This window comes from Mauremys mutica, chromosome 2 (genome assembly GCF_020497125.1).
Source record: "Mauremys mutica isolate MM-2020 ecotype Southern chromosome 2, ASM2049712v1, whole genome shotgun sequence".
NCBI lineage: Eukaryota > Metazoa > Chordata > Testudines > Geoemydidae > Mauremys > Mauremys mutica.
This window is the reverse complement of record NC_059073.1, coordinates 53,177,481-53,201,298: the sequence shown is the minus strand read 5'-3', so window position 1 is coordinate 53,201,298 and position 23,818 is coordinate 53,177,481. Positions and strand designations below refer to the sequence as shown.

At 41.1% G+C, this 23,818-nt stretch overlaps 1 long non-coding RNA gene across 2 annotated transcripts; it reads left to right on the top strand.

The window, feature by feature from the left end:
• The first annotated feature begins 8,454 nt into the window (after positions 1-8,454).
• LOC123365243 lies at positions 8,455-20,627 on the top strand. Of its 2 annotated transcripts, none has more exons than XR_006577490.1 (3): positions 8,455-8,563; positions 9,912-10,037; positions 20,549-20,627. It is a non-coding gene; the product is annotated as an uncharacterized LOC123365243 (long non-coding RNA). The 2 variants fall into 2 exon arrangements; XR_006577491.1 differs by lacking the exon at positions 20,549-20,627 and adding an exon at positions 14,446-14,520.
• Positions 20,628-23,818: the final 3,191 nt, after the last annotated feature.

Here is a 23,818-nt window from a genome sequence, read left to right as displayed (position 1 = left end):
CCAGAGAAACTCAGACAGATACACAGCTTTGAAAGACATACAAGGCTAGTCTGTCAAAGGTACAGAGAATTTTAAGTAGTTTGGCATTATCATAACCATATTAAACTATGTTTGGTTTTATCATGTCATGTTCTTTGACATTCTGCTTCATGTGTATGTGCTGCCTGTCAGTCAGAAAATCAGCATGTCATGAGGGATCTTCGCTACAGAAACGGTGCTACTCAAAGCATTAAAATGAGCTGAAGGGAAGAGAACCAGGAATACATGACAGCTGAGGGAAGGATTGTCTGAGGTGAATCTCAATTCATTAAGTTAAAGTGCAGTTAAAATGCATATACGGAAACTGGATGTTTTACTGGAAATGGCTTTGAAATGTGGTTGAGATTCCTTGTGCTGAAAACACTTTTTTTTTCCCCTACAGATTTTGATTAGAGAGAAATATGACATGGGTAAATACAGCCATCTTTTTTTACATTGAAAAAAAGAAAGTCCACCATGTATAAGAGTTAAGTGTGTGTGCATGACCCAGTGTAAATTTTAAATTAAGTGTAGATAAAACTAAACAGAGCAATGGATTCCCTCTCCCAGCCCACGTTAGGTAAAATTCGCACATGCTGTGTGTTAGTTTTGGATCAGCAACAGCACATGGAGTAGTGCATATCTGGTATTGCATTTTGGATTTGCCAGTTACCCAGGTTCTTTTTTTTTTAATTGAAAGAGGGAGGCCAATTCAATTAAGGTAGAAGTGGCCTATTCTCAACAGTTGACAAGAAGAGGTGACTATCAAGAGAGGGAAAATTTACTTTTGTAGTGCAAATGAGGCAAAAGCAATCAAGGTGGATGTCAGCCATTTCCAACAGGTACAAGAAGGTGTGAGTATCAGCAGAGGGAAAATTGCTTTTTGTAGTGACCCATCCATTACCAGTCTTTATTCAGGCCTAATTTGATAGTGTCCAGTTTACAAATTAATTACATTTCTGCAGTTTCTCATTGAAGTCTGTTTTTGAAGAGTTTTTTTTTTGAAGAATTGCCACTTTTAAATCTGTTTATTGAGTGTCCAGGGAGATTGAAGTGCTCTTCTACTGGTTTTTGAATGTTACAATTCTTGATGTCTGCTTTGTGTCCATTTATTCTTTTGTGTAGAGACTGTCCAGTTTGGCCAATGGACATGGCAGAGGGGCATTGCTGGCACATGATGGCATATATCACATTGGTAGATGTGCTAGTGAACGAGTCCCTGAAGGCGTGGCTTATGTGGTTAGGTCCTATGATGGTGTCCCTTGAATAGATATGGGGACAGAGTTGGCAATGGGGTTTGTTGCAGGGATTTGTTCCTGGGTTTTTGTTATGTAGTTGCTGGTGAGTATTTGCTTCAGGTTGGGGGGCTGTCTGTAAGCGAGGACTGGCCTGTCTCCCAAGGTCTGTGAGAGTGAGGGATCATCCTTCAGGATAGGTTGTAGATTCTTGATGATGCGCTGGAGAGGTTTTAGTTGGGGGCTGTAGGTGGCATTCTGTTACTTTCTTTCATAGAATATCAGGGTTGGAAGGGACCTCAGGAAGTCATCTAGTCCAAGCCCCTGCTCAAAGCAGGACCAATCCCCAGACAGATTTTTGCCCCAATCCCTAAATGGCCCCTTCAAGGATTGAACTCACAACCCTGGGTTTAGCAGGCCAATTCTCAAACCACTGAGCTATCCCTCCCCCAATAAATAAATAGAGATATCCTATCTCCAGAAAGGACCCTGAAAGGTCATTAAGTCCAGCCCCCTGCCTTCACTAGCAGGACCAAGTACTGATTTTTGCTCCAGATTCCTAAGTGGCTCCCTCAAGGATTAAACTCATAACCCTGGGTTTAGTAGGCTAATGCTCAAACCACAGAGCTATCCCTCCCGCTCCTTGTTGTTTTGTTGGGCCTGTCCTGTAGTAGGTGACTTCTGGGTACCCTTCTGGCTCTGTCCATCTGTTTCTTCACTTCAGCAGGTGGTTATTGTAGTTTTAAGAATGCTTGATAGAGATCCTGTAGGTGTTCGTGTCTGTTTGAGGGATTGGAGCAAATGCGGTTATATCTTAGAGCTTGGCTGTAGACAATGGATCGTGTGATGAGATCTGGATGAAAGCTGGAGGCATGTAGGTAAGTATAGTGGTCACTAGGTTTCTGATATAGGGTGGTGTTTATGAGACCATCGCTTATTTGCACTGTAGTGTCCGGGAAGTGGATCTCTTGTGTGGATTGGTCCATGCTGAGGTTGATGGTGGGGTGGAAATTGTTGAAATCCTGGTGGAATTCCTCAAAAGCCTCCTTCCCATGGGTCCAGATGACGAAGATGTCATCAATGTAGCACAAGTAGAGTAGGGGCGCTAGGGGATGAGAGCTAAGGAAGCGTTGTTCTAAGTCAGCTGCAAAAATATTGGCATACTGTGGGGCCATGCGGGTACCCATAGCAGTGCTGCTGATTTAAAGGTATAAATTGTCCCCAAATCTGAAATAGTTGTGGGTGAGGATAAAGTCTGAAAGTTCAGCCATCAGGTTTGCTGTGACATTATTGGGGATACAGTTCCTGACGGCTTGTAGTCCATCTTTGTGTGGAATGGCTGACGTCCACCTTGATTGCATTGGCTTCGTTAGCACTACAAAAGTAATTTTTCCTCTCTTGATATTCACCCTTCCTTGTCAACTTTTGAGAATAGGCCACTTCCACCTTAATTGAATTGGCCTCATTAGCACTGACCCCCCCACATGGTAAGGCAACTCCTATCTTTTCCTGTGCTGTGTATGTATATACTGCTTACTGTATGTTTCACTCCATGCATCTGATGAAGTGGGTTTTAGCCCATAAAAGCTTATGCCCAAATAAATTTGTTAGCCTCTAACTCCTTGTTGTTTTTGCTGATACAGACTTACATGGCTACCACTCTGAAAGCTGAATATTTATAGGTTTTGCAATATTTAATTAAATTCCAAACTCTTAATAGGGAAAGTATGTTTATCAATTAATTTCAGAGTGATTTGTGAGCAGGTCTTTAGTACACATGCTGTTAAACATTGTTCATTTTGTTTCTGGTTAGTCTTGCTACTTACCTGAACTGAAAACAACTTATCTTTACTTTAAATCCTCAACAATGACTCATCTATTACTTTGCAGAGATTTGCACTGATTCATGTCACTGTATGTTTGACACTGTGACAGGGTGTACTTGCCCCACACTGGACAAGAAGGAGTTAACCACACACTCTGGGCAGAGGAAGCCACTCCCCCTTACCTCTACTGGGCATGCTCCAAGTGCTGCCTCAGTATAAAAAGGAGCTGCCAAGCTTATTCTAGGCTGACTGCCGGAGCAGAAGGATGCACTCCCCAGGCTCCAGTCTGGGAGCAGCCGAAGCTCCACACTGTGGGAGCCAGAGACACCGAGACCCAGGCAGACACCCAGATACCTGTCACAGCTCATGCTTTTGGTTTTGGAGCTCTCTGGTTTAATCTCTCATGTGATGGCCAAGATGGCCACCATCACAAAACCACACATTAATAGGCACAAATCATGACAGGAGCTCTGCATAGGTAGGCCTCTGCACCTGCATAGAACTGCACTGAAGTCAGTGGGTATCCAAGGGTGTATGCTGACAAAGCAGCTTGCAGAAAGTGACTTCATAAAAGTAGCTAATTTAATTAACTTGGTCTTTAAGGGTTAATAGTAAGAGAAATATATTCAGGTCATCTAGGCCACACAAGTGCCAGGTGGTTGCTAGGCAACAGATATTCGGTCTGTCTGCTTTGTGTTGCTAGGCAAAGCATAAAGTGTGAGGGCAGAAGCAAGTCGTACAGCACCTGGATATTTATCTTTTTTACCTTAAAGATGCAGCTGGAAAAGAAGCTTCACATTTAGTATGAGGTTTTGATCACTGAGGTTATGTCCTCATGTGGGTGCAATAACTAGATAGTAAAAACCAAATGAATTGGCAGCTGGCATTTTACTGTGGGTGAGCTGACAGCTACAGGCCCTCACCAAAATAAACCCTTTCCCCTCATTTATACAGCTCAGGGAATCACTTCACAATACCAATCTGAATTGTACAAAAGAAGCTACCTATAACAGTATGTGGGAGAGAAGGAATTCACAGCCTCTTCCATCCAGGGAGCACCTCAGGATTGCCTTCTGCTCTAGCTTATTCCTATTATGCAGTATGGGAAGGGCAAGGTGGCCACAACCCACAAACATCTGGGGTGCCCCCAGGGTGGAGAACCCATGGTTTAAAATTTTCTTTAAAACTACTAAGTATGTTTTCTATCTCTACTAATTCCACAGAATTCTGTCTGGTCTGGTAGCCTGATCTTCTTGATGAAACTTTGGGGGATTTTGTTGTTAGGGGGCCATTTTCCTCACCTTCACCCAGTCATTCTCAAATCAATGTTTTTAAAAAAAAATCTCAGTCCTGTTAGATTTTGAAATGCCACAGTACAGAGAACCAGCTGGCCCTCTGATGCCCAGAACCTATCTCTGCTTGGGAATCCTGCTACTCTTTAGATTGTACATAGAGGGCAGAAGCGGACCTTTATGGGAGTTGCTATGGGAATGGAGCAAGGGCTCCCCTGGTATCTGCAAATTTCCTGCTCTCATGGTACTTGCAAAGGCTGTGCTGGTGTGAAGGGGCCACAAAGCAAATGTAACCATGACATCTGGTGGAAAGTATGGCAGGACAAATTGGCTGCAGGCCAGGGAGAGAGAATGCATGCCCAGCCTGTTCCTATGCTCTGGATATATCATGTTGCCTAACCTCATGATTTTATAGCATGTCTCTCAATATTTTTTCGAAAAGCCCTAGCTCCTGGAATCCTGTCATTATGAAAGTATCTCAGGTTTCATTTAAAAAAAAATCCTTTCTGTATTTCTAACCCTTATGGTTTTGGAGGAACACCTGAAAACATGAATCCCAAAGGCTCAACAACTAGAAGGCAAATAAAAAGAACCCCAAATATATATATATATTTTTTTAAAACCCATGATTTAAGCCAGTTTCATGATGTTTTGAGGTCAGACTCAATTTTTGAAAGCTTAGGTTTGGCAATATTTTTGGTGATGCCATTGGGACTGTTGCAGTTGTGCACAAATTAAGATAGTCCTGAGGTCTATTCTAATGCACACCAGGGCATGATTCATCCCTTGGCAGCTCGAGGTTAGGAAAGCTACATTATCTACATCTTGGTCTCTGTGACAAGCTCAATATTGGTGTAGGAATGACTCAGGAGTGAAAAATGTCTGTACAGGTCCTGATTTCTAAAGGTGTAAAACTCCCATAATGAAGTGGTGAATCAGGGCCATATTTTTAAAAATTTTAAGAGAATACACTGTGCAACAGGCAACCTGTGTAAGGTGAATTACAACACCAGATCTAGATATTTGTGGCTTTGGGCTAATAGTGAACTGTCTGCTCAACACATCCCAAATGAAAAAGGGGCTTACCTTTCAACAGGATATATGCCTATTGCCAATACATGGGATGTTTTATAGCTAGCAATGGACTCAGTTGATTTTGAAGAGGTTGCCTGTCTCCAAATATGGGGTTATTGGCCTATCCACAAGTATGTGCTGTTTTCATACTATCTAGATATCAGGTCAGGTAGTAAAACTACTTTCAGACCTCTACCCCATAAATCCTGCTTTATAACATTTACATAAATCCCATGTGGTTTTGTTTTCAAAGCCAAGACAAAGACACATTCCAAAATGAATACAGTGCCAAACACAATGGGGCCCTAATTCTGTCTGAGGTGCCTGAGTGCTACTATAATATAGAAAATAATAATTATAGACATTTTGATGGTAGTATACAAAGATATTCTTATTTACTAAGCACTGAACTGTATATGCGGCTGGGTACATAGCTCCTATTGTCTTCAATTTGTTATACTCAAGTATCCAATGGTAAAGTTTGACCAAAAGTCCTCAATGCTACAAACATTTAGATATATGCTTAATTTGTATACATGAGTAATTCCATTGATTTCAGTGGGACTAATCTAGGATGACCAGATGTTCCGATTTTATAGGGACAGTCCCAATTTTTGGGCCTTTTTCTTATATAGGCTCCTATTACCCCCACCCCATCCTGATTTTTCACATTTGCTGTCTGGTCACCCTAGACTAATCACATATATAAATGTAGGAACATGTTTGCAAGATCAAGGCTTAGATTAACCATGTAGGATAGCTGTTTGAAATCCACAAGTGTGAAAGGTATGCATTAACAGTATGGATAGCTCTTTATAAAGAGAACAAAAGCATTTTTTTATTTTGATGCAAAAATATTGCTTACTTTAATTTCCATAATCTCTACAGAAATCAGCAGAAGAAAGACAGAAGAAACTGTCTCATTGTCTCATTTATCCATTGTACAATTACTTTATGCTTAGAATCAGTGTCTGGACAATATCTTTTCAGAATAGAATCAGTGTCTGATAATATCTTTTCAGAATTGATGCTGAATCTTTTCAGAATTATGGTGGCACTGACAGTTAAAATGAGCTTACATATTACATGCAGCATGTATGAATAGAATTGCTATAATGTATTCCAAAAAAATTTACCACATGATCACTTTATTTACAATCATTAGAATTTACAGTGTTTTCTAAAATTACATCCCATTACATGGTATATTTTTCTCTCTAATGTTAAAGGTAGTACCTAATTACACTATAATTAAATGTGATTCATCAAATAGAACTAAAGACAAAACCAGTAATCAGTGATTCTTTCTCCATTCACAAAACTGTAGTGAAGGTGTATCTTGTAATTAGTTTACTGATGTTTACTCTGGAACAAGTAAAACAAAATTGTAATCATTTTTCTTCTCATCAGCTGACAGCATATTTTGGCATTCATTTGCACAGTATTACAATGGCACTTATTACCCAGATCACAGGGCAACTATTAGAAAAGTACCAGCACAGCAATGGGATTTTAAGGGAGGGAAAATACTACCAAATTAAATAAACAAGATCACATTTTAAGCCTAGAAATGGGAGCAAGTGGAGGACCATCATTTTTTCTGTTTGGTTACAGTGCACATAATTGGAACACCTCTGTTTACTGCTTGGGCTGGTTGAGTATACTGGTGTATTTCCTATTTGAAGCACAGGAAATGTCACTGGAAAGTCAAATACCATGATGCAGTACATGCCAAATTTTTAAAAATGGCACCCTGCAGAGTATACATACATACAAGGCTCAGTTTTCTTTCTTCACGTACATTGTTTTAATATCAGTGTAACTCCACTGATTTCAATGGATTTACTCTGGCATAACAGATAAATGGGCGATAGTCTCCTTTCATGGACAATGGTGTAAAACCCCAGAAGTTAAGCAGGCTTTTTGTATGGATATATATTATATTCACTGAGCCAGATTCTGGGCTCAGGGGCCACAAAAGTCTGAGGGAATCTCTGGTATGAAGCTGATAGAACCAGTGTCTACCACTCCGTCCTGCAGAACCCAGTGGGGGAATGATGGGGCCATGAAGGTGTGGGCAAGGACAATGACCAGAACACAGAGCAATCTGGCAGTCCCCAACTGGTGTATATGTTGATCACAGTTGATTTATGAAGATTAGATCAGCTCCCAGGTTGCTCTTACCTGCACCCAGAGCCAAGGATAGACAAAGAATCAGGGATTTGTAACCAGCTCCCTGACAGCCCTCTCCCCTCTGCTGTGCCCAGGGCAAACTGCAAGCAGATAATTCGGCCCAATACACAAACTATGGCATCCTCACTGCTATCAAGGAAAAATAAATAGATAATTCGTTGTTTCATCTTGGCTGCTTGAAATGTACTCAGCCTAATCACATTCAAAATAGGTAATTATGGGTTTCTGAGACATTCTATTTATTCATGCAAGCTGCCTTCTGATGGAAAAAATATTTTTTCCCTCTGAATATGGGCCCTTGCCTATCCTACCTCCACCATTCAACATGTTGCCCACCAAGACATTTATCCACCCACACAATCTAGCTGAGACTGCAATAATTTGTAGCACAGCTGATAACTCAAGGACTTTGCAAAGCAGACAATCTGAAAACAATATGTTTGGTAAGAACATAAGAACGGCTATACTGGGTCAGACCAAAGGTCCATCTAGCCCAGTATCCTATCTTCCAACAGTGGTCAATGCCAGGTGTCCCAGAGGGAATGAACCAAACAGGTAATCATCAAGTGATTCATCCTCTGTCACCCATTCCCAGCTTCTGGCAAACAGAGGCTAGGAACACCATCCTTGCCTATCCTGGCTAGTAGCCATTGATGGACCTATCCTCCATGAACTTATCTAGTTCTTTTTTGAACCCTGTTATAGTCTTGACCTTTACAAAATCCTCTGGGAAGGAGTTCCACAGGTCATTGTACATTCTCTCTCATTGTTCTTTGTTTAAAAGACATTTGGCTGAAAACTACTTTTTGCTCTTTTAGGGATGTTTCTGCCTCTTATTGCACATCAGAAATCAGAATCTTCACATTTTGTGACAAATTATTTCCACAACAGCCAGTCATCATGCTACAGAGAATTGTGGCTTCAGGTGAGGGAAAGACAGCAGAATCAGATCATGTCTTAGAAAACACAAGTCCTGTTTTTATACCGATCCATATTAATAAACAATGAGGGAGGAGAAAAATAAATAGTATGTATAATGTCACAGGATTATTGCTAAGTGAAATGTTTTTCAAAGGCTTTGAGCTGTTTTTTAAAGTGAACAGCCTCTAGTAGTTGTGCAAAATACCAGACTTACAGCACCAGGAACTGAAGGAACAGTTACAGCATAAGCAAAGGGAATGCACCACCTCTGTTGGGGCCTGACCAAATGCATACTGAAATCAATGGAAAGGCTCCCATTGACTTCAATGGGCAGACACCATGGTGAGGAAGACGGTATGAAAGCCTGGATATATCTCCCACTCTGTTCCTCTAATGGACTCATCCCACAGGGATGACCTCTATGACTGGAAAGATATTTCAGCATTCAAGATAATTCTGTCCTTGACCCCTCTCCTTAGACTACGAACAAGAATGCCAGTTATGATGGTATTTTTTTAAGTACCCACATCTGCCCAATAGAAACAGGACCAGAACCACAAATGTATTTCATATAGGTCATTGAAAAGCTATCTATCACTCCTGCACACTACTAAAGCTATTGCATTGCCCCATATTTATGTCTGTTAAAGAAATAGGTCTGTTTAAAATAATACTCATTGTGTGTAACAGGTTGTATATTTAATATTTCTTTCCAAACACTGTACATGCAGGCTGCTTGTCCACAGACTTCTATGTTAGGCAAATTGTATTCTCTGGAAGCCAAGCTATGAGTTCCATAAAGAAATATACTGAGACCTTATGCAAATGGTAGGCAAAGTAACGTGGTTACACTAGACGAGTGAATTATATTACCTTTTTTCCAATTAATATGGTTTGAATTAATTTGATAGTGCTAATTAAATCTAAGTACAGGCTGCAGCTAAGCATAGTACAAGGAGACACCATGAAACCTGCCTATGCAGCTGTGTTAGTGAACCTCAACCCTGAACTAGAGCATTCCTAATGATACCCATGTATATTACTCTTAACAGTGAAAATTAAGGTGATGGCCTACAGTATCTCTTACCTTGACCCATATTGACTTTAGAACATTTGAAATAGTAACAGCTGTAATTGTGACCTTGTGCTGAGCCACTTTACTTAAATTTGTTATCCTTTGATACTCTGTAAATAAGGCAACTCATCACAGTATTTCCATTATCTTTGGGGGAGGGCAATTTCCTATTTTATAGCATCTACTTGCTTTTTTCCTGTCTCGAGGGAGAAAGCTGGGGATTGTTTTCTTTGACCTGGTGTCAAAAGGTAAAGAAGTCATTTACTCTCTTTTGCAGTTCTGAATAGAGAACACGCACCACTGACTTACTACTGAGCCTACCAGGAATTGATTGTGCAAAGACAATGAGGACACACATTAATTTCACAATTATCCTGTGGAAGTATCATAGGACATCTGATTTGTAAGTGTTTCCAGTGGTTATGCTCCACAGATCTATGCTGGGCTGCACCACTGATACATACATTCACAGATTATAAGGTCAGAAAGGCTTGTTATGATCACTGATTTGTTACATGACTATGAACAAGCTCTTTTAGGCTTGCGTGTCCCTTTTATCCACCTGTAAAATAATGGTAATCAAAGCTAGTTAAAACTGTTTGAATCTTGACATTTCTCCAGGGGTTTGGGTCTCAGAACCCGGGCTTCAGCCTGAGCTTGAACACCTATACTATAATGTCCAGCCCCACAGTCCTAGCCTTGTGAACCTGAGTCAATTAACCCAGACTCTTAAGACTTGGTGCTGCGGATTTTTTATTGCAGTGTCAATGTACGTTCCATGTCTCATCTTCCCCGTTTATCAAATGGATGCAAATATTATTTTTCTCTCCTATGGGTGTTGAGACTTAGATAAAGTAGGTTTGTAAAGTACTCCACTATATCTGCTAGATCCTCAGCTGGTGCAAATCCATGAAGCTCCATTGACTGCCATTCATTGCTGATTTATAGCAGCTGAGCTTCTGGCTCCAGGAACAGAAAATATCAATAAAATCAATTATTAGCAAAATTGGTGAACTGAGATCAGGATTCCCTCTCCCAGTCCTATGATCATTCTGTTAGATCATGATACACATGGAAATATTTTGTGTCCAATTTTGTTACTTTTTTTTTTTAAACAAGTCTACAAATGTGGAAGTCTCACTGATTTAAAACCAGGCACATTGTCCCAAATAAACAACTCCACCACCAACTCTCTCCTGTTTCAGACTCTATTCAGCTATACTGACCAGCACAAATTCGAGGGATAAAATACAAAAAAGTGAAAACCGTAAATGGTCCTTTAGATTTTGCAACATGGAATTTTAGAAAGCAGTTAGTTTACACCAAAGTGATTGATCAGCAACCTATGGACCAGATTCTCATTTACACTTCAGCCATTTTACACAGATCTGGCAATGTAAAGGGGCCTTAAAGTGATGCTCTTTTACATGACTAGAAAGGTCTTATTCTAAGTGAGACTCAGGTGTTATATGTTCCAAAGACAACTCAGGGGTGAGTATTATAAATAAGAAAATTTGGTTATTCTCTTAATTAGTGAAAAAGAGATTCTGCATTTTCTTTCATAGCAAATAAAACTAATAAACTGCAAACCTCAGGGACCTGTCAACTGAATGTAGGATGCTGCATTCATTTTATAAACAATTCACCAGCGTGTCAATGCTGCTAGTCTGACATGGAAAGAAATGAAAAGTACTTTTTCCAATAAAATCTTCTCCCTTCAGTGAAATCTTTGGCTAAATATTGTGTGAGAGCTGAATCAATGGGAAAAGAAGGCTATCCCTTGACACCCCCGATCCCCCACAATTGACTATTCATAAACATTACTTACAGCAATGATCTATTATAGGAAAACATTTTTATTGACATCTAAAATGGTACAGCTGTTATTACAATAAATACTTCCTTCAGGAAATAACAGGACATCTCAACTGGTTTATTTAAAACACTTTTTTTTTTGACAAAGAAATGAGTGAGTAGACCTACACAGACTTGCATTTTCCTCAAATGTTGTAGACAGAAATGTTAATATGAAGATAATTGCATATATTTACCAACACAGATTCAGTTGTATGTGGTGAGAGTTGAAAAACATTACACTACCTACGTTCTCTAGAAAATGACAGTACTGTTAACAGCCAGAGTCATTGGATTGGATCCTCAACTGATGTAAATCTGGCATTGCTCTGTTGACATAAATGGAGCTATGATGATTCACGGCAGCTGAGGATCTGGCCCATAAACTTGAGTTTTGTAAGATGTGGGCAATATTTTTAAGTGTTTCGGGTATTTTAGTTCTTGTTCAAGACAGTGTCTTCATTCCTTTCTATACAACACCTAAAACACTCTTGGCACTATACAGATGATAAACTATTCAAATTTGTCTTTATACTTTGTAACTTATAGGGGCTATCCTCTAGTCTTTACTCAGGCAAAATATTGACTTTAGGAGTCTTTAACTTCATTGGTGTTTCAGACTGTGCATGAAAATAAGCTAGTGGTTGAGTATGTGAACAAATGCGGACCCTGGTTATTGTTATTGTTTTCAATAGTATGGACCAGATTCTCAGCTCAGCATAGCATCATTGACTTCAGTGAGGTTAGGCTGATTTAAAGCAGCTGAGGATCTAGTGATCTTGCTGTAAAATAAAATATATATAGAGAAATATCTGGGGCCAAATCTTTAAGTACTTTTAGACAGGGCCTGATCCAAAAGCCCACTGACATCACTAGAAGTCTCTCCATGAAATTTCATAGGCTGTGTACCAGATGTTTAGTCCTTGTTTTAGTAAAAACTGATGCCACATAATCAGGGATTCAACTCCAGCTACTCTATGCCAAATGAAGAAGAGGGATGCAGACTAAAACAGGTAACACCAAGAAATAGAATAAAACTAATAACTGAACATGTCAACATTGACAAAAATGACTTTTTATTTTAATAATAGGGGGTTATTAGTCCTACTCCTCTGAAACAAAAACATTTAAAAACGATGAAACAAAATAATTTGATTGGCCCAATCCAATTTTATTTTATTTTTTATTTGAGATTTTGAGATCTTGACTTTTCATCCTTGTTAGGATATAGATATTCAGGCCTGTCTGCAAAGGCCTATACTTTAAGAATTTAGGTGTATTCTTATCACTTAGTTAGTTATAGAGGTATAAAAGAAAGAATCAAAGATCACTGTCTGTGTAATGGCCTTACTGTGACAGGCTAAGGCCTTCAGCTAAAATGTAGTTAGGCAGCCATAAGCTGGGAAGTGTATGGTCACATCCTCACATTGCAAACTAGTCACATTGAAATAAGGTGCTATTGGGCTATTAGGAATACAATCCTGTTCTGATATTTCTATCACCTCCAGAGAAAGGGAAGAGCCTAGAAGATAGCATCCTGTCTGGCAAGAACTCACTTATCAATAGACACAGCTGGAAAACCCTTATGTCTGTATAGATGTAGTTGTGAAATCCTCACTTTCTGTATTGTTTTGTATGTTTATTTGCATGGTCTCTGTCTGGTTCTGTAATTGTTTCTGTCTGCTGTATAATTAATTTTGTTGGGTGTAAAACAATTAAGGTGGTAGAATATAATTGGTTAAATAACCATGTTACAGTATGTTAGGATTGGTTAGTTAAAATTCAGTTAAATGATTGGTTAAGGTATAGCTAAGCAGAAATCAAGTTTTACTATATAGTCTGCAGTCAATCAGGAAGTAAGTGGGGGGGAAATGGGAACAGGGACTGGGGATGGGGGAATTGGGACCATGTTTTGCTAAAGGGGGAAATGGGAACAGGGGATGGGAACAGAAACAGGGACACAGACAATGGTCTGTGGTGTCAGAGCTGGGAAGGGGGACACTAAGGAAGAAAACTGGAATCATGCTTGCTGGAAGTTCACCCCAATAAACATCGAATTGTTTGCGCCTTTGGACTTCGGGTATTGTTGCTCTCTGTTCATGCCAGAAGGACCAGAGAAGTAAGAGGGTGAAGGAATAAGCCCCCTAACAATCCTGATTTGAGAAGGGAGAAAAATTTGAAATCTCAAATTCTCTCAGGACCGTAAGACCATTTCCCATCCAATTTTAAAAAGACAGTTGGCAGGTCCTGTGTGTAATGATCAGCACTCAGGTCTCCGAATTCCAGCAATTTGTGTTTAGATCTCAGTGGGACCTCAACATGACTTGTTGTTTGGCCTAAATTTTTAATAGTGAGGGTAATTAACCACTGGAACAACTCACCAAGGTTTGTGGTGGCTTCTCCATTACTGGCTTTTTTAAAATCAAGATTGGATGTTTTTCTAAAAGATCTGCTGTAGGAATTATTTTGGGGAAGTTCTCTGATCTGAGTTATACAGGAGGTCAGACTAGATGATCACAGTGGTCTCTTTCTGGCCTGAAAGCTATGAATCGTGTTGGCCGCTTTCCAGTACAAGCATTCTCAAGCCTTGCTCTCTGCACCTTTGGAACTGTGCAGTTCTGATAATTAAGCTAATGGAAAAATCTGAAGCTGTAGAATCTATCATTCATATATATATTTAGTTACCCAGATGATACATTATATCTAATTTCATACAGTGTGAGGGGAGGAGTTAATACACCTTAGAAATAGAAGCAGTGGGAAAGAGAAGTCTGATTTTTCCATCTCATTGTAATAGCTACCTGCCATATTTCTTCTGATGGCCTACATGCTACTCAGCAGCATCTGAGTTAGCACACACCCTTTTTATTAATGTGTACCACTATAAGACCAGCTGGATATGCGTTAACAAATGAAGAATTATATTGTATAAACCCATTTTTATTTTCCTATTATAGCGTCCCAAAAGTCAGAAGATTGTAGAGCGTCAAAGCCGTTGATCAGTATAATTTCTGGAAGAAGCATAAATTGATGAAGAATAAAGTTGTGTTGGACTTGGTGGATAGTTGATGTCCCAAGCAAGTCAGATTTAGGATATATATTTATGGATAATGAGTTTTGATTAGGCTATCATGCCTCTGGATGTCACTGTTGCTTTGCAGTAATATACATGATAACTCATGATAAAGTATAAATTAAATTGATACAAATGTCAACACCTCAGGTTCATTAGGAGGTGCAAGGCTAAAGGTTGTATTTTTTGAGCTCCCAGTAGGTACCATTATTCCGTTACAAATAATGCATTCTTGATTTGATAAAATATTATGAAACTTTAGTACAAGAAATAGTGGGGGGTGGGGGGAAATCATTCTTTTCTAAGCCCAGTTAATGTGGGTTGATGGCCCAGGTTGTGTTCCTATGCAAGGGCATAAAAAGGGGTACGAACACCCAACAGTTGTATATGACTTCTGCAGACTTTAAGAATCAATATCAGTTTACTGTATCTTAGGAGCAAGCAGTGAGGAATCATGCTCTATGCAATACAATGATTCTTTCCTTGTGCTGCCCCTTATACAGGACAAAGTGCAAATGTAATAGGTTTGAGGAAGGTAATGTGCTAATGTCAGGTATTTCTTTCCTCTTCCTGTATCTCAGCTTATCTTCCTGTTGTGGTAGAGACCACAGCTTAATCTTTTCAGGACTTTGATATATAGATAGATAATACAGAGTTAAACCTGTGAGAGACGAAGAGTGACAAAACTCTCTAAAAGGAAAACATTTACTAAATCTGGCTTTGTGTGTGTATAAACACATAACAGTTTACTTATAACCCTTGAAACAATTGTGAACAACTCTTTAAAAAACACTTTCAGGGTTTCCCCCCACCAAGCTTTTCTACTTATTACAAAATCTATTTATGCCTGCACATACAAACACTCCTTTGAATTCTTCTTTAGGAGGATTTACCCTCTTCAGACTCTGTAGAAAAGTGTCTAACCCCTCTGTAGGGCACACCAACTCCTGGAAGTCTGGGAAACAAGTGACAGTCTCACAGATTCCTTCAAACTCCATTTGAATCGCTGCAAGGGGGCTGAGGGAGCCTGCAGTGTAAATTCAACAAAACTGACAAAGTCGCTGGAACACATTCCTTACAGGAGTCTCTTCTGATCCTTGCACTATACCACTACTGAGTTACTCACTGTGGTTCCCACTCCTCCTATTTATAAACTCCCTCCCCCCCACCTGTGTTAATTTAGATGGAATATATGGGCCCAAAGAGTCAAAGTTGTTAATATGATCCTGAAACTGTCCAACATTAAACAGTTTTAAACAAGGTTTAGGGTTTTGTTTACAGAGACCTCAGACTGGTCAGTACCATGAAAAACACACCATTAAAAATCCTTGTATTAAAGATACAGTGAGAAAGAGAAATGATTAAAACGTTTGAAATGCAAAGTATTAAGTAAAGTTTTCAGTTTAATAACTTCCCTTGTTCCCTTTCCCTTTAGCTGTAGAGAGCCTATAGAAAGAAAAGAACCTTTGTGTTTTAGATGGTACCAGAGAAAGTAGTAATTGTCCTTTTTGAGGGAAAGAGCAGTTGATTGAGATGGGCTGGAGCTGTTTTTGTTGTTGAAGTCCAATGCCATTTCCTAAAGACAAAATAATAGAAACACTCAAAAGATGTGTGAAAAGAAAAGCAAAGATAGAAAATGTAGCTTCTGTCCCTAGTGTTTGATGTTCTCTTGCAATCTCACTGCTGGGAAAAAACACAGGCATGGTACAGTTTTATGAGATGTGGCCAACTTTTACCAGCACTGGGCTGTTTAAGGCATTGCTTTTAACTGCTTTTCTGGTCACAAGCTTTCATCAGTATTGGAAAATATGCACTTTTGGCCAGCTAGGCCAGACTCATTAGACAGAAGGAAAAAGGAAAGGGATAGGAATGAGAAGAAATAAGGTGGGGAAGGAGGAAGTTCACATCCCAGGTAGTATTTGAGATTCAGCCGGAGCTGATGAAGGTGGCAATGTCATCTGTGTTCCTCTGCTGATCTGGGCAGAACATCTCCCACGATTAGGACTATGAAGACCCAGTAGAGTTATAGTAGATTCTGGGATCCCAGGGTAACACTGACAGATGCCAATCATCAGTGGGCAGGATTGAACCGGGGACCTGTGGAGCTTAGTGCATGAGCCTCTACCGCATGAGCTAAAAGCCAACTGGCTCTTACCTAAGGCTGGAGAGAAGACTAACTAATTGCTCTTTCTCTATCTAAGTGGTCTCTATCTAGATGGGACAGAACACCACACCCAAGATGTGTGTGGGTTACATACTTCCCCTAGCTGAGGAAGTGCATCCCAAGCTTCAGAGTCTTCCCAGTTGAAATCCTGGATGAGCCCCCACTTGTTATGCCGAGAGACACCAGTTGTCGGTGGGTGGGATCAAACCTGGAACTTAGTGCATGAGCTAAAAGCTAACTAGTTCTTAGTGAAGGCTGTAGAACAGACTCATTTTTTCTCATGCTCTAAGTGGTCTCGGTGCCACTAGATGGGATACAACACCACACCCAGAAGGTGTGTGGGTTACACCAGCATGTGATGGGGGTGACTGGCAGCCATGGTGGTCAAGCTCTCTCCTTCCCCTTCTTTTAATCAGCAGTGGTTGTATTTGCATTCTCTTTCATCTCCTTCACCAGTTTTCCTCTCAAAGACTCTTTCTTTAAGGACCCCAAAAGGGAGTGATGGGTGGAATAGCCCATCCACACATTAGTTTATTCACCACAAGCCTAATTTCCAACACACAATTTTTATTTGCTGGTGTCTGATCCCACACTTTTCTTTTTTACTAGGCATTATCTTAGCACAGTCTTTGAGTTACATCACCAGGCCTTTTTGTGTTTACTAATTCAGTCTTTCTGTCTCCCTTTTGTACCTTTCCCCATAATTTGGTATAGGTTATTGTAATATTTAATGAACTTTCACTCACTTTTCACAGTTGAGCTCACAATTAGGGTGAATTTGTAAGCCCAGTGATCATAGTACTCCCTCTGCTTGAGTTCCATTCAGACGGTGACTCTAGGTGTGTCCCGCCAGGCTGTTTGTCCCCAATGGAAATAACCCAAATAACTTAATGAGCATATCAAGTGCCCACCACAGCCAATTTTTGGATGATTCTCCCCCATACAGGAGTCATGCTGCCTGGATCCAGCAAGTCTGCAGGAACATAGAGTCCCCAAAACAAGAACAAGGACTCTGTATCCTCCTGCTGTTTCTTCTCTTATTTACACCACTAAATGTGCAATGCAAGCATGTGAATTACACAAATACATGCTCTAGGCCTGAGGAAATATTCCTGTACATAAGGAAACAATGCAGAGTATTGAAGAACTTTAAAAATAAGTTTTAATGATTTAGGAGGAGATTTTTAAAGGCACAAATTGCAGCTAGGCTACCCCACTCCCAATGACTTTCAATAGGAGTTGGGCGCTGCACAGAGACTTGTACCCATGAAAGTTCCCCCATTAGACATCTCTCTTTTTGTTAGAGGGTTGTAGGGAAAGCAAGGGAAACAGAAGAGAAATAAACATTTGGTATTTTCTAAATCTCTTTGACCTAGAGATTTTTATTAACATTTTAATGAGTCAAAAGGAGTAAACTTTGTCTGGGAGATCTTTGTGGTAGAGGGAAGGACCAATCCTGAATGAGGATTATAACAGACAATATTTGTATTCATAAAATTGTTGGGTCTGATCTTGCCTTGACTTTATTAGGAGTTCTGGCTATATAAAGTCTACACGATAAAACATTTACTGAGTACCAAATGGTTAGGAAATGCTGAGGATGAAATCCTGGCACTGTTTAAGTCTGGGAGTTTTGCCATTGACTACAGTTGGGCCATGATTTCACAATTAGAAATAGCTCTCCAAGGGCCCAATCCAATGCTCATGGAAATGAACAGGCTCCCACTGACCTCACTGAGCAATGGATCAAGATAATAGGAAAGCTGTATCTTTAGAAGTAAATTAATGTCTCTGTCTGCCTGGGTATTTCAAATGCACCATTTGCCATGATGTCTTAGTTAGACCCATGGCAAATGTATTAAATCTTTAATATGCTGTAAGGAAGGTGATCTCATTCTGTTTCCTCCTCCTCCCAGTAGCGGGGTGTTAATGTAATTAAAAATGTATGTAATCTTATGCTATGTGGGTGCGTTTCATTCTTTTATCTATTTTAAGCCTGCAGACAAACATCTCACACACTTCTCTCAGGGTTTCAAATTGCTCACACTCTAAGCCTGATTAATAAGACTTTATGAGCCTAATTAATATGCCTTTATCTATAGGAGCTTTTATCTTTATGGGCCCAATTACTACAATAACTCTTTAGAATTACAGACAGCTATTTATTTTTAAATTACTGATATGTGTCATCACAACCTTTTGCCACATAGACAAGTCAAGGATTTGGCCTCTCTGATACATGCAGTAAAATAGGGTTGCTCAGGATGCTCAGTGGGGGCTGTAAATTAGTAACTAGTAATAAGGTGTGAACTCTCTCCCTTGATGTGTATGCAGCACTCTACTCTCAGTAATATAAATGATGACAGACTCCAATCCTCATATGAAAAAAGGAGGGAAGGAAATATCTTTCCAGAGAATAGTTTCTATTTGGTGTGTGTGTTTATAACCAATGTCTACTCTGCATACCATTTAAAAGAAATGACAAACATTTATTGCTGAAGGGCCTGTAATACTGTAGGCCTCAACAGAGATTGGTGCTCCACTGGAGTAGACACTGTACAGACACACAGTAAGAGAAGGTCCTTGCCCTGGAAAGCTTACAATCTAAATAGACAAGAAAGATGAAGGGTGAGTAGAGTTGGCTGGAAGATAATTCCATTTTGCAATAGCTTTTGAGGTTCTGAAGCTTGTTTTTGGTCTGCATTGAACAAAACTAAAACCTTTAGAATGTTTTCGTAAGATGGAATTGGGTCAAAACATCTGGTTTGGGATAAAAAAGGTCAGGTTTTTTATTCGAGTGTCTCTCTCTTTCTCTAGAAGTGACTGGAGAGTCCACACTGGACCTCAGACACCTTCCTGGCAAAAACTCTGTTGAAACTGATAGGTTTCTGGAAAATGTTTCGGCTTTGATGAAACAGCATATTTTGATGAAAAAAACATTGTCAAAAAGTGCAGACTAGCTCTAGTGATGTGGCCACAGGGAAGTGCAGTGACTTGCTCAGGGTTTCAGAGCAGGCCGCTGGCAGAGCAGGGGCAACAGAACCACGGACTCTTATGTTTCAGGCCAGTGTCTTATCTACTGGACCAAGTTGCTTCCCAAAGAGACATGCTTTTATTTTACTGTCTGTGCAATAGTTCAGCTTCTAACTAGTTCATGGCTGATCTCGCTTCATGATTTCATTGTTTCACTTACTTGAATTTGAGAGAATCTGTTAGCTTTACTGGTAACAATACGAAAAGCCATTCTCTAGAAAGAGATCTACGTCTACCCTTGCAAACCCACAAAATATTGCTATTATCATTTATTATATGTATTACTCTAGTGTCTAGGAGTTGTAGTAGTGGGCCAGGATCCCATTGCGCTAGGTGCTGTGCAAACACAGAAATACGTGTCCTTAAAATATTCATAGCCATTACTGCAGATAAAGTGCAGTTAATACATGGGGAGCCTTAAATTACAATTCTAATATTTCAAGGAAAGATTGTTGATAAAAAAGAAATAAAATGTGCTTTTCCCTTTTTTGACCATTCAGTAATTTCAAAATGATAGGTAAGTAATTTTAAAATAGCGGAGTGAGTGAAAAATAAATCTCTCTATCTTCCTCTTATTCACTCCCAGTGGAGCATAAGGCGTCAACCATTCTCCTCTATTCATTTCGTTCTTGAGCGAGGCAGCAAATTTCATCCCACTTCATTCCCATGCTTTTCATTTCCTCTTCAATGGTCCTTCGCCAATGGAAAAATAAATGCTGGTGCTTTATTTCAGATATTGTAACAGTGACAATCAGACAATTTTATTTACAAATTTCTCTTTGTTTTACAGGACATTTTGATCTGAATTTGGCAAATGCTTTTTCAGTTGAAGCTTGTACTCAAAACCAGATTTCATTTAGAACCAGCACGAATCAAATTTTCTTCCACTAGTGTTACAATATCAAGTTTTGAACCATTACACCAAAGGATTAAGAACTATAGTATATCTAGGGGAAAACATTTACAATAGAATGGAAATGAATTTGTGGTATTTGTGTGACTATCATATGTGCTTTCAAAGGATTTCTGTTGTAATTCAAGATTAGTTGAGCATAAATAAATGGACTCTTAAAGTATTACCCAAAGCTTATTATGCTAGACTATAGGAACCTTCTTTAGAATGTTTTTAATAATATCCACTACAAGGTCCCTGAAGACATAATGTATTTCTAGGCTTAGTATTTCTTCATCAAATATTAAAATAGGTCAAGCAATTTTGCTTCAGTTCCTTTTCTGTTCCTTTTACTGCTGTAGGGTGCATTCCAAATAAAAGGAGCATAACGTGGATTTACCAACTGTTGATTTTCCTGATTTGTTCCATTATTTAGGGTTTTTTTGGTAATTTCTGCTGGGAGTGGAAGGATTTCAATTATATACTGAGGAAATCTGATAGTTACTAAGGCCTGGTCTACACTAGGACTTTAATTCGAATTTAGCAGCGTTAATTCGAATTAACCGTGCACCTGTCCACACCAGGAAGCCATTTAATTCGACCTAGAGGGCTCTTTAGTTCGAATTCGGTACTCCACCCCGACGGGGGGAGTAGCGCTAAATTCGACATGGCTATGTCGAATTAGGCTAGGTGTGGATGCAAATCGAACTTACTAGCTCCGGGAGCTATCCCACACTGCACCACTCTGTTGACGCTCTGGACAGCAGTCCGAGCTCAGATGTTCTGATCAGCCATACAGGAAAAGCACCGGGAAAATTTGAATTCCTTTTCCTGTCTGGCCAGTTTGAATCTCATTTCCTGTGTGGACGTCGTTGCGAGCTCAGCAGCACTGGCAGCGATGCAGAGCTCTCCAGCAGAGGAGTCCATGCAATCTCAGAGTAGAAAGAGGGCCCCAGCATGGACTGACCGGGAAGTCTTGGATCTGATCGCTGTGTGGGGCGATGAGTCTGTGCTTTCGGAGCTGCGCTCCAAAAAACGGAATGCAAAGACCTACGAGAAGGCCTCCAAAGCCATGGCACTCAGAGGATACAGCCGGGATGCAACGCAGTGCCGCGTGAAAATCAAGGACCTGAGACAAGGCTACCAAAAAATCAAAGCGGCAAACGGACGCTCCGGAGCCCAGCCCCAGACATGCCGCTTCTACGAGGCACTGCATGCCATTCTCGGTGGGTCTGCCACCACTGCCCCACCAGTGACCGTGGACTCTGAGGATGGGATAGTGTCGAGGGGCAGTTTCTCGGCGATGTTCGCCGATGGGGAAGATGAGGAAGGGTTTGTGGAGGACGAGGCAGGCGACAGCGGTTACAATACTGCTTTCCCCGACAGCCAGGATCTCTTCATCACCCTCACAGAGATCCCCTACCAACCCTCCCCGGCCATTAACCCGGACTCCGAATCAGGGGAAGGATCAGTCGGTAAGTGCTATAAACATGTAAACATTTATTTTTTAACAAAACAGGAATAAAAACTATATAAAAAGGTCAATGCATATAGGGATCGAACAGAAATCCTCCTGGGACAGTTCTACGAAGCTCTCTGAGAGGTACTCGAAAAGCCTCCGCAGGAGGTTCCTGGGGAGAGGTGCCTTGTTGGGTGCTCCGTGGAAGCACACTCTTCCGCGCCAGGCCATCCTGAGGTATAATGGGAGCATCGCCTCGACCAGCATGGCAGCATAGGGCCCTGGTCTGTGCAGGGATTCACGCAGCATTCGCTCTCTGTTTCTCCTGGAGACCCGCCTCAGGGTGATCTCGCTCGGCGACTGCTGCATCTAATTAGGGGAATTACTTTAATGTTACTATTGTGAATGCTTGACTTTTCCTTTGCATAACAATGACCGTCGTTTAACAGCCACGTGTTGTAGGCTGCAGAGGAAAAGCATACAGGGATCTTTCCCGGGGACAGCCGCGAGGGGCTGGAACAGGGTCAGACTTTATGCTTTCCAGATTGCCTGCAGCAGGAGGGCACTGCTATCCATTAACTGTTAAGCAGCCTAAAGTTTACGGCTTACCAGGCCTGGCTGCTACACAGATTCTGCTGTCCTGCCCCGCTTGTCCGATCTCCAGTGCAAGACCCCAGGCAATGAAAGCGAATGCCGAAAATTCGAACTTGTCCTGAGAGCACATGAGATTAGGTGCCCTGTATGGTCTTGTTCACAGAAACTGAGTAGACTGTGTTCAGTGTTCGCAAACATGTATCTTTGGAAGGAAATCACTTCCTTTTTCCCATCACACAGCTGCGGCTCTTTCCCGAACTGCCCCGGCATCCCCCTCACAGAGGCTGGCGCAGATTAGGCGGCGAAAGAAAAAGACTTGGGACGAGATGTTCGCTGAACTGATGGCCTGCTACAGAGCCGAGGCGGCCCAGCAGAGCCAGTGGAGGGAGACCCTCTCTCAGCAGCAGCGCTCACACAGCGAACGGGAGGACAGGTGGTGGCAGGAAGACCAGCAGGCGACTCAAACGCTGCTTGGACTAATGAAGGATCAAACGGACACGCTCCAGCGCCTTGTGGATGTTCTGCAGGACCGCAGGCAGGAGCAGAGAGCCCCCCTGAACTGTATCTGCAACCGCCCTCCCCCGCCACAAAATCCTGTCCCCCCCTCACCCAAAATCACAAGAAGGAGGGGCGCTAGGGGCCATGAAAACTGTCACTCCACCCCAGCAGAGCGCTCATGTACCAAACAGCTCTCATTCCCTAAAGTATGAGAATTGCTTGCCTTCCTGGCTCACCTGATCCCAAATCCCAGTTTCATCCCCCAACTGTGTAGTTGAGTATTAAAAATAGTTTGCTGTTCATTACTGTTTCCGTCATGTTTCTTTGCAGAAGACTTTGTGTGAAGGGGGGCGGGGGAGGGGTTTGTTAATTGCATAGGACAGCCACCATTAACAGGGTACAGACATGGGGGCAGGATCAACAGCAGGTCACACACAGAGTGCAGTCACTAGGCACCCGGGTCACTCTGCGAGGTGTCTGCTGCCCCAGGTCAGTCTGGGAGGTGTATGTTGCCCCAAGGTCCGAGCGCCTGGCATCCACAAATGGCAAGGCAGGCTGCCCTTACCATGCCCTTCCACCCTAGCCATGAACCTCTCCGATGCCCTGAGCCCCAGCCA